Source organism: Ipomoea triloba, chromosome 3, assembly GCF_003576645.1.
Source record: "Ipomoea triloba cultivar NCNSP0323 chromosome 3, ASM357664v1".
Taxonomy (NCBI): domain Eukaryota; kingdom Viridiplantae; phylum Streptophyta; class Magnoliopsida; order Solanales; family Convolvulaceae; genus Ipomoea; species Ipomoea triloba.
The window spans coordinates 11,176,105-11,189,606 of NC_044918.1; positions in this window are offsets into that span (position 1 = coordinate 11,176,105).

Below are 13,502 nucleotides of genomic sequence, written 5' to 3' on the forward strand. Positions count from 1 at the left end.
AGGGGTGTTCATTTGGTTAACCGATCGGTTAACCGAACCGTTTTAACCAAACCGAATTAACCAAAATTTTAAAACCTTTAACCGTTAACCAAACCGAAGTTTGTGTTACCAAATTAACCGAACTGAAAATTTTTGGTTAATCGGTTTAACTGAACTTTTTAAACCTAAAATATAAAATTCTAAAAATAACACCTAAAATAATAAATTCAATTAATAAAATATAAATCATCCATAACTTCAAATTAGTATTTAGTATTTAGTATTTATATTTAATTATATATATATATATATATATATATATATATATATANTTCACTGTTTATGCATAAACGGCCATCCCTGAAGATGATCTTAAAACAAATTTATTTTTGTTTGTTTCGAAGTCACTCTATTGCATTACGATCACTAGAGCAGTTATGTGAGAAGTTGTCTGCCTGAAAAAGGTTAGAGCTATAGCCAAGGGCCGAGGGGCCATCTACCAAGGGACCACACCACGACGGAACCAGGATAGTGGGTGAGGGAGACCGGTTGCAACAGTCGAAAAGGGTGGGTGAATTTAGTGGGCCAACTCCGCACCGGTCATACGTGCAAAAATCAACCCCAAACGAGAAAAAAGAGGTGCTAGAGCGGTTGTAGAAGAAGATAGAGGAATTAAAGAAGAAAATGGGGGCAAGAGAGCAGTCACCTAAACTCGAAGTAAGGATAACCACACTATTTACCCTGAGTATAATAGGCACGCCTCTTCCTAGGTATTTCAGATTCCCAACTATCAATGCGTACACTAGACCTCTAACCCACATGTCCACATGATGAGGTATAAGGCGACTATGGTGATGATCGGGGTAGGTAATAGATGCCAAAAACACCTATATTTAAGGGTTTTGAAGGTCTTGATTTGTAGGGGTGTTCATTTGGTTAACCGATCGGTTAACCGAACCGTTTTAACCAAACCGAATTAACCAAAATTTTAAAACCTTTAACCGTTAACCAAACCGAAGTTTGTGTTACCAAATTAACCGAACTGAAAATTTTTGGTTAATCGGTTTAACTGAACTTTTTAAACCTAAAATATAAAATTCTAAAAATAACACCTAAAATAATAAATTCAATTAATAAAATATAAATCATCCATAACTTCAAATTAGTATTTAGTATTTAGTATTTATATTTAATTATATATATATATATATATATATATATATATATATATATATATATACATATGTATATATATATGTATATATATATACATATGTACATATATATGTATATATATATGTATGTATATGTATATATAAATTAGGTTAATCATTCGGTTAATTCGGTTAACCAACCTTTCGAACCGAATTAACCGTTAACCAAAATTTCAAGATTCTATTAACCATTAACCGAACTGAATATTTTTGTTCGGTTAATGGTTAACCGAAATTTTTCGGTTCGACCGGTTAACTGAAAAATTTCGGTAAATTGCTCACCCCTATTGATTTGTGCTAAATTGTTATCCTTTATGGTTTATTTAGGATGAAGCATAATTGGATCCCAGCAGTTGGAGGATCCACAATTGTGAATTGGATCGTGGATGGGGAACAGAAAAATCCACACCCCGATCCACGATCGTGGATGAGAAAGTGGAAAAGTTAAGTGATCAATCCACGAGCAAACCACGCTCGTGGATTGGATCATAGATTTTGCTCAACGGGAACTTGAAGATGATGCTTTGGAGGAAAGGCTATTTAAGGCTAGGATTAGATATTTTAGAGGGAGTTCTTAGATTTTTCAGGAGTTAGTCATTTATAGCAAGAGAATTTCCTAGATTTCTAATACTTAGAACATAGATTTTCTCTTGTACTTTGCTCTCTAGTTACTCAATTTGTACTTTGAAGATCACATTAGAAGACAATTGTATTTGGATTTTACATTCAATTCATTAGGTAATATACTTTCCTAGGTTGATTTCTATTTCAATTACCTCAATTTGTTGAATCAAGGTTAAATGATGTTTTCAATTTGTAGAATGAGTGGCTAGGTTTTGTTTCAGGGATTGAGTTGTGAATTTAGACATGATGCTAGTGCGAACTATAGTTGGATAACATACTATTTCACCCTTTCTGACCCATATTTATCTCTTGAAAGGAGTAATATTTTTCACCTGATATTTCTCTTCTCGTTGATCCTTGTAGAAGTAATAACATTCTGCTCGAGTATGGCCTTTTGTGTGCCAGTAGTGATAGGTTGGATTGTATTTTCTCAATCTGACATATTTTCCTTTGTTCTTTGAGTGAAGGGACTGCTGAACTGGTATTTCTGACCTCATTGTGCTTGAGACAGTGGAATATCCTTTAACAAACACGGTGTTAGACTTTGATGGTTGACCTCTTTCAAAACCTATTCCAATTCTGTTGTTGGATGCCTTTCTTCCGGAGTCTAGAATTTCATCCAGTGTTGATGTGGTTTCATGTTTCTATCCATTTATAAGTCAAATAACCAAAAGCAGACCACACAAGATCTATGCAGATAATTTCGAGATTATCAACTTAAAACCAATATCACGATTGTTAGACAAGAATATCAAGATATGTAGTAAAACTTTAACATCCCTACGGATCAAGTCACTTTTTAAACTTAAAAGCTCTGATACCAAATGAAATTTTACTAAACTTAATATTCTTTAATGACTGATTGACTTTCTGCCTAATCTATACCTTGATTATCATTCTCAAACTCTAGATATATATTGCTCAAATCATGCATCAGTATAGATAATAAAGTGCGGAATATAAAGGCAGAAACTAAATGACACAAAGAATTAGTTATCGAGTTCGATACAGCGTGTATCTACATTTGGGGGACGACCATCAGTGCGTCCAATCCACTATCTTCAACACCCAAAGTACAGAAGGTAAGAGACAGTTCAATCTCACCCAAGTGACCTTTCACAGGGTATCTAGCTAACTGACTAAGACTATAGTAGATTGTCAGAAGTCCAAAGAAGTCTTCTTCTTGGAGAACCACTCTGTCGTAGTTCGCCTTGTTGACTCACTCTACACTGCACCACAGCTGCATGGTCTTTACGTCTATAGTTTAAGCTTCAGGTTGCCTTCTCAAGTTCTTCAACTTAGATTTTCATAACTCATTTCTTGAGAAGATGAAGTAGTCAGAGATGATCTTTTAGTGTTTAGGAAGAAATGGTTATCTTTCAAGTCAAAACTCGTAATTGCGTTGTGATAAGTGCAAAAGATGCCATCTTTATAAGGTCGTTTTAGGATCATCTTGTGCACAATTGAAAGCTTTTGTGTTTGATTTGCCCCTTTATCGCGTTAGAATGCTTGTTGTTGTCATTGGACTTTGTTCCACACTTTGTTAATCCTTTTGTAGGTAAAAAGATGTGCAAAAAGGCAGAACATGGCAACATTTCGGAGAAGGATTTACAAACCGAAGTTGGAAGGCAAAATAGGCCTTGGACGCGCGTCCAGGCCGGCGTCCAATACACACCTCTCTGAAGTTGGCACAGCAGAACAGAAATCTGCTGCGGACGCGGGGTGGACGCCCGCGTCCAATTTTCAGCCCGCAGAAGTTTGAAGTCTGAGCAGCAGAAGCACCGTGGACGCGCATCCAGCGTGCGTCCAGCGCGCGTCCATCGCGGAAATTTTAGTTGTTGGGCAAGGTTTAAAAGGGGAATTGAGCCATTTTGCAGGGGATCCATCACATTTCAATTTTACATCAGTTTAGAATATTTCTCTTTCTAGGATTAGCCTAGAGAGATCTCTCCCAATTCACTCCAATTGCAATTCTTAGGTTTAGATTAGAATTAGAGAAGGATTCCATTGTTGCAAGATTGAGATCAACATTCAAGTTCAAGTTCAAAGTTCAATTCCTAGCTAAGTCTTCCTTTTAATTTCTTGTCATTACTTTTGCCTTTTGCTATTTCAATTCCAAGTATGATTAGATAGATCTTTGTGGATTTGGATTGAGCATTTTGTACGGATATTCTTGAGCTTTGAATAGATCAATTAGGTTTTGCAATTGCTTGATTATGAGTTTGATTGTGTGAGTGGTGATCCACTTTGACTCTGGTGTAGGGGTGATCAACCTATATGAGAGGTGTTTGGAGAAGGAGTCTCATCTACGAGAGTAGAGTTACTCCTTAGCCTAGCCTAGCACATTTCCCTCTCACCTTTGAGAAAAGGGAGAGCGGAAGACAAGAGGCACACAACGTGTTTGACAAAATGCCTCTTTTAGCCTAGTGATCATGAGGATGACATTACGGTCTAGGAGAGAGTCCATTGACCACGAGAGTGGCAATGGTGTTTGTGACCTTGTCTCATTTTCATAATCTAAGTGTTGCTAGCCTAATATCTTAGGAAATCAAGGATACCTATATGAGTTGCAAGATCCAAATCCTCCTTTCCAATTGATTGTTTCCAACGTTTTGTCCCTTATTTTCATGATGTTTCATGCGCATTTCTTATTATGCTTGGGTTAGCTTTCGAACACTAAACACTCTTGTGCTTAATCCCCTTACCGCTCAAATTCCCTCATTGCCGTCCTTTTGAGAACGATACTCGGAAATCTTTCCGTTTTAACACCTACTTCTTTCAATCCACCGCTAAAATTGCATCCATCACGTTATTAATACTTGAACCATCTTCCTTCTTTAAACAATACTCTGACTTAGGTAGACACGGTAATCCTTAACTTGAATATCCTCGTAGCTTCTTACCGGTATACCATTTGAGGTGTCCATATGATAGGGGCTTTCTTGTAATCACACCGCTTTACATGTAACCGCTCTGCTAGATCAACGAAGATAAGTTGGTGAAGTCCAATGGATACTTTCTGGACGCTCTGGTGTAGAGTCTGATCGTTCAGGTCTTAACTCTTAATATTGAGAAACTCTAAACTTAAAACCAACTAATTTGTCATAATAAATCAGTCGATTACATCAGTGGCGTTTAGACTTAAAACACTAACACTAAGTGCATCTAACATTATAATTAGATGCACATAGGTGCGTGAATGTTAACAAGGTAAATTACTTGATCTTGTAAGTGAAAATAGGTGCACCTATAAGAGATTTTACTTGCACTTTTTACTTGCAAAGGTGCACCAAATACTTGCACTTATAACACATTTACTTGCACCAAAGTTCGAGTTATTTACGAAAATGTCACCGCGTTATTTTTTTAGAATTAATTACATCTGATTCGTTGATCTAGTCATCTGGACAATTGTAAACGGTTCTTATTTATCTCCTGGGAGCTTGTTCTCATTAGAGTGTGCCCCTATATGTGTGTGTATACATATATGTACATATATATATATATATATATATATATATATATATATATATATTGTGCCTCACAGTGTACATTGTTGAAGTTCGTAGGTGGCGATTTTTTTTTATCTAGGGCTGAGATTCTTTCTCATTTTTCACCTGAGGCTTTTTTCTCATATATATGTGTGTGTATTTATTTGCCCGCGTGCGTTTATGGCAATGCATGTTGTGTGTCTAATCTCATAAAATTAAGGATTACTAATTTGTTTTGTTTTGTTTTTCTTGCAGATTGCATCTTCCTCTCGTTACTTTCACGAGTTGTCTTCCTCTCGTTTCTTTGACGAGGTCTTCATGGAGCGCTTATTGATTATAACAGTCATGGTGAATATGGAATCCATCCTGGGCAATGAGATGACAACAAAAAAGAGCCTCTTCTGAACCATGTTATGGAGAAGGGAGTGTTGTCAATGAGCATAAAAATGGAGATGAGTACTCAGGTGGTGTGCAAGACTGCCCAACTAGTCTTGCCTATATTTAGCCAGGCTACAAATGACGCTAACGGAGCAGCAAATTTCCTCAAGGAAAGCTTCCAATTTGCAACACAGTCTGCAAATCAAGTTTCTTTTAGCTTAGCTAGGAAAGTTGTATCTGACTGTAAGAAATGGCTTACTATTTCTTTGTGCTTTGTTGTAATCGTTGGAAGTTATTATTAATATATTATCTATTCTCAAAAAAAAAAAAAAGGATTACTAATTTGTGATAGTGAGTGGAGAGTAGGGAATCAAAGTATATTTTATAGAAAGGCACACGTTCCAGAAGTGTACCTGAAATTTCAACTTCACTAAGCTCTGCCAAATATTCTAAAGACGTCGTGTAGTTTTCTGTTTTTTGGACGGCATGCACAAAGCTGCATCCATCCATCCATCCATCCATCCATCAACCTAAAAATTTCATTCTTTCTTACAACCCTCCAATATCACCATAACCTTCACATTGTGAGTATTATACTCCCTAAGTTCTATTTTTGTGGCTATCTTATAAACGTTTTATTTTTAAAAATGTATAAACTTTAATATTTTCATTCGTCACTAATTATTATATATGTTTTCAAATTATACATAGACAAGTATTTATTCTGAGTGACGCTCAAAATTTTGATATGACTTAAAATGAAAAAATTACTCATGATATAATAATATGTCAATCTCATAAGAAATTAGAATACAATACTGAAATGTACGGTATTCTAGTTATTGAACTAATATTTTGGAGCAAATGTTTTGCATGAAATTGAGTGTCTGTCAAAAAAAATATCGAGCAACCTGCCCCATACGTTTTTCGTTTTCAGTATAATGTTTTTCTTTAAATATAAATCTATGAGGACCACGTTTCTTTTTATGTGTGGCCTACCTGTTTATTTGTCTATTTGAATGCTTTATATATATATATATATATATATATATATATATATATATATATTATATTAAAGGGCTAGATAGGGTTTGAATAATGGTAAAATAAAGGAGTCCGGATGGAGATATTGAGGCCACCATTTTCTTCTCCCAATCTCAAGGGCTCGCACATTCCGATCCGACAAAGTATATATGTGTGAATGTAAATCACGACCGAAGAAGTATATGGAAGAATATAAATCACAATAATTCAGTGGCTCAGCATACATGACCAAATGTCGGTGCGCACAATGGATCGAATCTACTCATTTTGGGTATAATCCTCGTACTGTCGCTATCAAATTTCAAATATTAATCTCTTTCCTAAATACTCAGTTCTAGCTGAAACCGCAAGAGCATGAGATGAGCATTTTGCATATGGGATTAGACAATGTTGCATTACTTAAACGCCACATCATATGATAGCTTAGTCGTTATTCAATTTTGAATTAGTGTGATAATTAGCCAATGAATGATGAAGCAGGTGGGATGTTATCTAACTAATTCTATTCAATTAGCTTATGATGATCCAGTAAATGACGGAAAGAAGCACGCAGTTGGATTTATCAACCTTAATTGGGGCATGTGTCAATTCATGCTTATTTCGAGTAACATTATCATTATATTATTGTTGCTTTCTTGCATGACTTATATCATACACATACACCCTAAGATATTATTTTAGTCTTTGCGGGCATTTAATTATTTATAGTATAATATACAAATATACAATAGTTTAATAATATATAAAAAGAAGTTTTATGGTATTTACTCATGGTAAGTTGTGCGGTTGCTATTAGTGCTAACAGCATCTAATAATATAACAGCATCGAATATAACCAGACATATGTGGTTAGGCTAGTACAACATGGCACTTGTGTTACTTGGTACCTCAGACAAACAATCTCCTTGATATTTGGGAAATGCTATTTGTACCTAAAAAATGGCACCCCTTACCCACTATTCATTTCAAATCTTGTGATTGTACGTGGTTTATGGATATGAATAATTTTTTTTTTTCTAAAAATTACACTTTACTTTATCATTATTATCATTATGTCCAAAAATATAATATAATATAATATACTAATAATTTTTTTGAGAGCATAATATACTAATAATAATCACATAATAAACCACTAAAAATTAAATTTAATTTCATCACTAAAATAATAAATATTGAATTTGTTTGTTTTAATTTTCCATATACTTTTTTTTATTTACTAAACGCTTAATAAATTAAAAATATAAAAGTGTGATTAACCGCTGAAATAATTTTGTATCCTTTATTTGTTTCTTTATGTGTTTTTTTTTTTTTTTGGCGGGGGGGGGGGGGTTCCGAGGGGTCTTTAACTTTTAACTATTTTGAAATTTTTTTATTGAAATTTTTAATTTATATGAAGATTTATAGGTGGTAGTCCGCTTTTAGTTCTTTTTTATCAGAAAATCTCCATTTGGTCCTAGTATTATTGTGGCATAACCATTTTTTGTCCGTCGTCAACAAAATCGTTGAAATGTCGTTAAATACTAGGGCATTTTGATCTTTTTTATATACAAAATAGATTGACCCACTAAATTTTTTATGTTTACTTTTTGAAAAATTCATAATTGAATATTGAAATGTCTTTTTATTTAACGACATTTAAATTGTTTTGTTGATAGAGGACCAAAAATGGCCATGCCACAATAATACTGGGACCAAAAGTGGATGTTCTGAAGAAAAAATGACTAAAAGTAAATTGTCACCTATAAATCTAGGACCAAAAATAGAATTAACTCTTATCAATTGAAATTATTGAATACTAGATAATGCTAAGGTGCAAGCTTTCTTTTTGGCTTGGAATATTTGGAAACGTAGAAATGAGTTAATTTGGAGTAATACTGTTTGGGATCCTGGTGAGGTGAGGACTGCTGCTATGTGTCAATTTGCTACATGGAAACAAATGGGAGCTTCTCGTCAAAGGAACACTGATCAAGCTGGTGTGTAGCGTATTATTTATTAGGCATTGTTTTCATCTTTGCTAATCTGTTATGTTGTCTTAGTTTACTTTTATTGTTTGTTTTGTCAGCGAACCTGGTAACTATGTTGTATCATATGTTACGGGCTCTCAGTCTGGCTTTGGGTGGTAGCGTTCTTGCTATTCCCCTCTTCTCTGTCTTGTGAGTTTATCTCTTTGATTAATACTATTCCATTCTTATTCAAAAAAAAAAAAAAAAAAAAGATTTCGGTGATCTGTAAATGTCATTTTTGTTATAATATAATTGATTTTGGGCATTAGGGCTTGATTGTGTAACGGTCAAAACGGTTATATTATGTTTATCATTATTGCTTTCCATTACAAATGTAATTATATATATTCCTTGTTATGTACTGATCTAAAAAGTTGAAATGAAATTGTTGCCATTACACTTTGTCTTTCTTGGCCCCTGTTTTGCTCTTTACATTATACTATTCATCCAATCTATTTCACCAGAGAGCGCTACGAGCTAAAGGGAATTAACCACAATGCGTTATCAGCACGATATGCATCTTCGATGTTGATCATGGTTGTTAACACTAAACGTGAATTTACCAAGCTTGCGCATAAGCCTCCTAGGCACCAACTAGGCCGCCTAGTCAGCCGATTAGCTATTGTTCTTTTTTTCTAAATGACTTATTTCACTTAAAACAACATCGTTTTGAGCTAAATAATCTTAAATTGTTTAAACTCTAGATAATTTTTAGGTTAATATTTAATATTCTAGGATTAACTATTAAAGTATTAAATAGTTTATAATTATTAGTCTTAAAAATTAAAAGATTTTAAACAAATTTTTAAGAATAAAAAATACATGGGCGCCTAGCGCCACCGATTAATCGTCGCCGCCTAGGCATCCTAGGCGCTAGGCGCCCGAGGAATGCCTAGCGATTTTTTCAACCATGAAATTTATTACACGTCCTTCATGATCTAAATTCATATTTGAGTCGCTTATTTTCCTTCAAAGGTTACAAGGCGACATTTGTAGACCAATTCACCCATTATCTAAACCATTTTAATATTTTATGGTCCTTATAAATGCTTCCACCCAATGAATACACTTGAAAGAGTTGTTCACTAGGATCAAGGTATTCACCAAATTTATTGGGAATATTATTGAATGAAATGCTCAATTCCTCGATTATCCTATTAAACATGTGCGAATGGATAACGCTGTTGAATTCACTTAATCAGCTTTTGACGATTATTGTACGACACTAGGCATTAAGGTAGTGCATCTTGTACCCGAACCCAATGGGGTAGCTTAAGTGGCAAATGAGCTCTCTTTGTGGGGAAGAATTCCAGGAAAACCTGGGTTCAATTCCCACAAGTGACGATTCCCCCTAGGCCAGCTCCCGTGCCTCCCAGAGCGAACATGGGTGGACCTCCACCTTATGTCCACACCAAAAAATCTTAGTACGCTGGCGGAATGCCGGGAAATTTCATGTAGGGGTGTGCATACTCGACCAACCCGACGGAATGCCGGGAAATTTCATGTAGGGGTGTGCATACTCGACCAACCCGACGGAATGCTGGGAAATTTCATGTAGAACAATACAATTGATCCGAACCGCCATCCAAAAATTTCACCGCCATCCAAATCCCATTACGGTTAGGCATGCTTAGTACTAAACGACGTTGTTCTCACTCCGAGACCGACTGCGCAATCTCTCACTCTCTCTTAGTTCTCACCTTAGGGTTTCTCAAATCTCAGGACAATACAATTGATCCGAACCGCCATCCAAATCCCGTTACGATTAGGCATGCTTAGTACTAAACGACGTTGTTCTCACTCCGAGACCGACTGCGCAATCTCTCATTCTCTCTTAGTTCTCACCTTAGGGTTTCTCAAATCTCAGTCATCTCGCTTCTCCCGTTCAATAGACTGTGGGGTGTGGACTCTGTCTTGTAACTTCTCGCTTCTCCCGTTCAATAGACTGTGGGGTGTGGACTCTGTCTTTGTAACTCTATGTTCTCACAAACCTGTTCTAGCATTCTCTATGAGTCTCTTCATCTCTTGACTCTTGAGTTGTTGAGTCTCTTAACTCTTCCAGAGTCTCTTCCAGAGTTCCAGTTGTTGAGTTGTTGACTGACTCACTGGTGGATACCTTGCCTGGACAGTGGTCTCAAACTAGTTTATTAACCGTTGATTGTAGATTGCTTGAAAGAATTAAAATGTTGAATTCCCTTGTTCTTTGGGAAAATTGGGTTCCCGTCATTTTTCATGTTCTCTTCCTCAATTCTGAGTCGCTAGATTAGGTCCTCCATGTTCATCTCCTTCCGCATATGCTTTAGGTAGTTCTTGAAGTCTTTCCATCCTAGAAGCAACAAGTGGATCATAGATGTCACTTGGAAGGCTTCACTTATCACCATGCCCTGGTCATGAATCTCGTCGAACATTAATTGCAAATCTTCAACCTAACTTAGCACGGTTTTGGAATCAACCATTTTAAAGTCAAAGATTCGGCCGACAACAATTTTTTTTTGCGCCAACATCCTCGCTTTTATACTTATGATCCAAGGTTTCTCACAGTGCTCTCGTTGTGCCAATTTTATGATATACATCGTATAGCACGTCACACAATCTATTCAAGATGTAGTTGCGGCATAGGAAATCCGAATCCTTAAAAAGCCTAACAGCCATCACGGATTGTGGATCATCCTGTTCATTTAACTCAGGAAACCTCTCGATCAAGAACCATGCCAAGCCGAGAGTTGCCAGGTAGAACATCATCTTTTGCTGCCACCTCTTGAAGTTTGGACTCATGAACTTCTCCAGCCTTTCAGTCGAGTCACTTGGTACCGAAGGTACCCGCATCGTGGGGATACACCCCTCGGTACTCCCACTGGTATGTGAGCCAACATTTCGCAGGCGCTTGGGAATGTACAACATTGTTGTTGTTCCCACCACTGTTGTTCTCAACAACATTGTTCAAGGAAATTCAAGGAAGCTCTCCATTTCTTCAAGGAAATTCAAGAATCAAGAACGGAAAATAAGATTTTAAGGTTGTAAGTGGAAAACCCTAGAAATAATAATAGTAATAGTAATAGTAATAGTAATAGTAATAGTAATAGTAATATCATCATCATCATCATCATCATCATCTTTGGAAACAAAGAAGGCAAGGACGAAGGGAATGAATCTAGGCTAGGTTGTAAGTACGAGTCTTGTACTCTTGCTGCACTATCTCCTTAAAACCTTATTTACCGCCTCCCAATGTGCTAGGAGTGTTGCTATCTAGGTTTCTCAGGATAAAACGTACTACGGTTCTAAGTTATGAGTACTCAAACTTATAACCCGGCGAACCAGAACGTTGGATAAGCACAGGAGGTTGAGAAGAAAGAAGAGCAGAGTTTCGAGAGGTAAAAAGCTAGTTTTCTAAGTGTATTTCAAACTGTGTAAAATGCTACTTCTCAACCAAGTTTATATAGGGTTATAGGATTAAATAGCATTTAATCATGGCATTCAACTTTTGTTTAAAATCCATATTGTAACCTTCAAAACTTTCAGCCATTACCAAGGAGATTAATTCTGGAATTAAAAATTAGAATTAATCTGAAATTAATTTCGTAATGTCTTGAATTAACCCTCCAAAAGGTCACTCCGGAGAGTGGCTCGAATGGCCGAAAGGTTACTCTGAGCCATCGGAAGGTGACTTATTTACCGGAGCGGTCACAATCCGGAAGGTAACTTCCTTGCCCGAAAGGTTACTTCATACAACATTTCGGAAGGTGGAAAGTGGCATATGCTGCAAGGCCAGCCAATTTTCCGGGACATTCGTGCTCATGTACACGAGTCAAAAAAAAAAACTAATTTTGGGTTTTACAAAGCCCCCCCCCCCCCCCCCCCCCCCCCCCCCCCCCCCCCCCCCCCCCCCCCCCCCCCCCCCCCCCCCCCCCCCCCCCCCCCCCCCCCCCCCCCCCCCCCCCCCCCCCCCCCCCCCCCCCCCCCCCCCCCCCCCCTCAAGTAATGTCTTGAATTAACCCTCCAAAAGGTCACTCCGGAGAGTGGCTCGAATGCCGAAAGGTTACTCTGAGCCATCGGAAGGTGACTTATTTACCGGAGCGGTCACAATCCGGAAGGTAACTTCCTTGCCCGAAAGGTTACTTCATACAACATTTCGGAAGGTGGAAAGTGGCATATGCTGCAAGGCCAGCCAATTTTCCGGGACATTCGTGCTCATGTACACGAGTCAAAAAAAAAAAACTAATTTTGGGTTTTACAAAGTCAAGTAATGTCTTGAATTAACCCTCCAAAAGGTCACTCCGGAGAGTGGCTCGAATGCCGAAAGGTTACTCTGAGCCATCGGAAGGTGACTTATTTACCGGAGCGGTCACAATCCGGAAGGTAACTTCCTTGCCCGAAAGGTTACTTCATACAACATTTCGGAAGGTGGAAAGTGGCATATGCTGCAAGGCCAGCCAATTTTCCGGGACATTCGTGCTCATGTACACGAGTCAAAAAAAAAAAACTAATTTTGGGTTTTACAAAGCTTTGTAAAACCCAAAATTAGTTTTTTTTTTTTGACTCGTGTACATGAGCACGAATGTCCCGGAAAATTGGCTGGCCTTGCAGCATATGCCACTTTCCACCTTCCGAAATGTTGTATGAAGTAACCTTTCGGGCAAGGAAGTTACCTTCCGGATTGTGACCGCTCCGGTAAATAAGTCACCTTCCGATGGCTCAGAGTAACCTTTCGGCATTCGAGCCACTCTCCGGAGTGACCTTTTGGAGGGTTAATTCAAGACATTACTTGA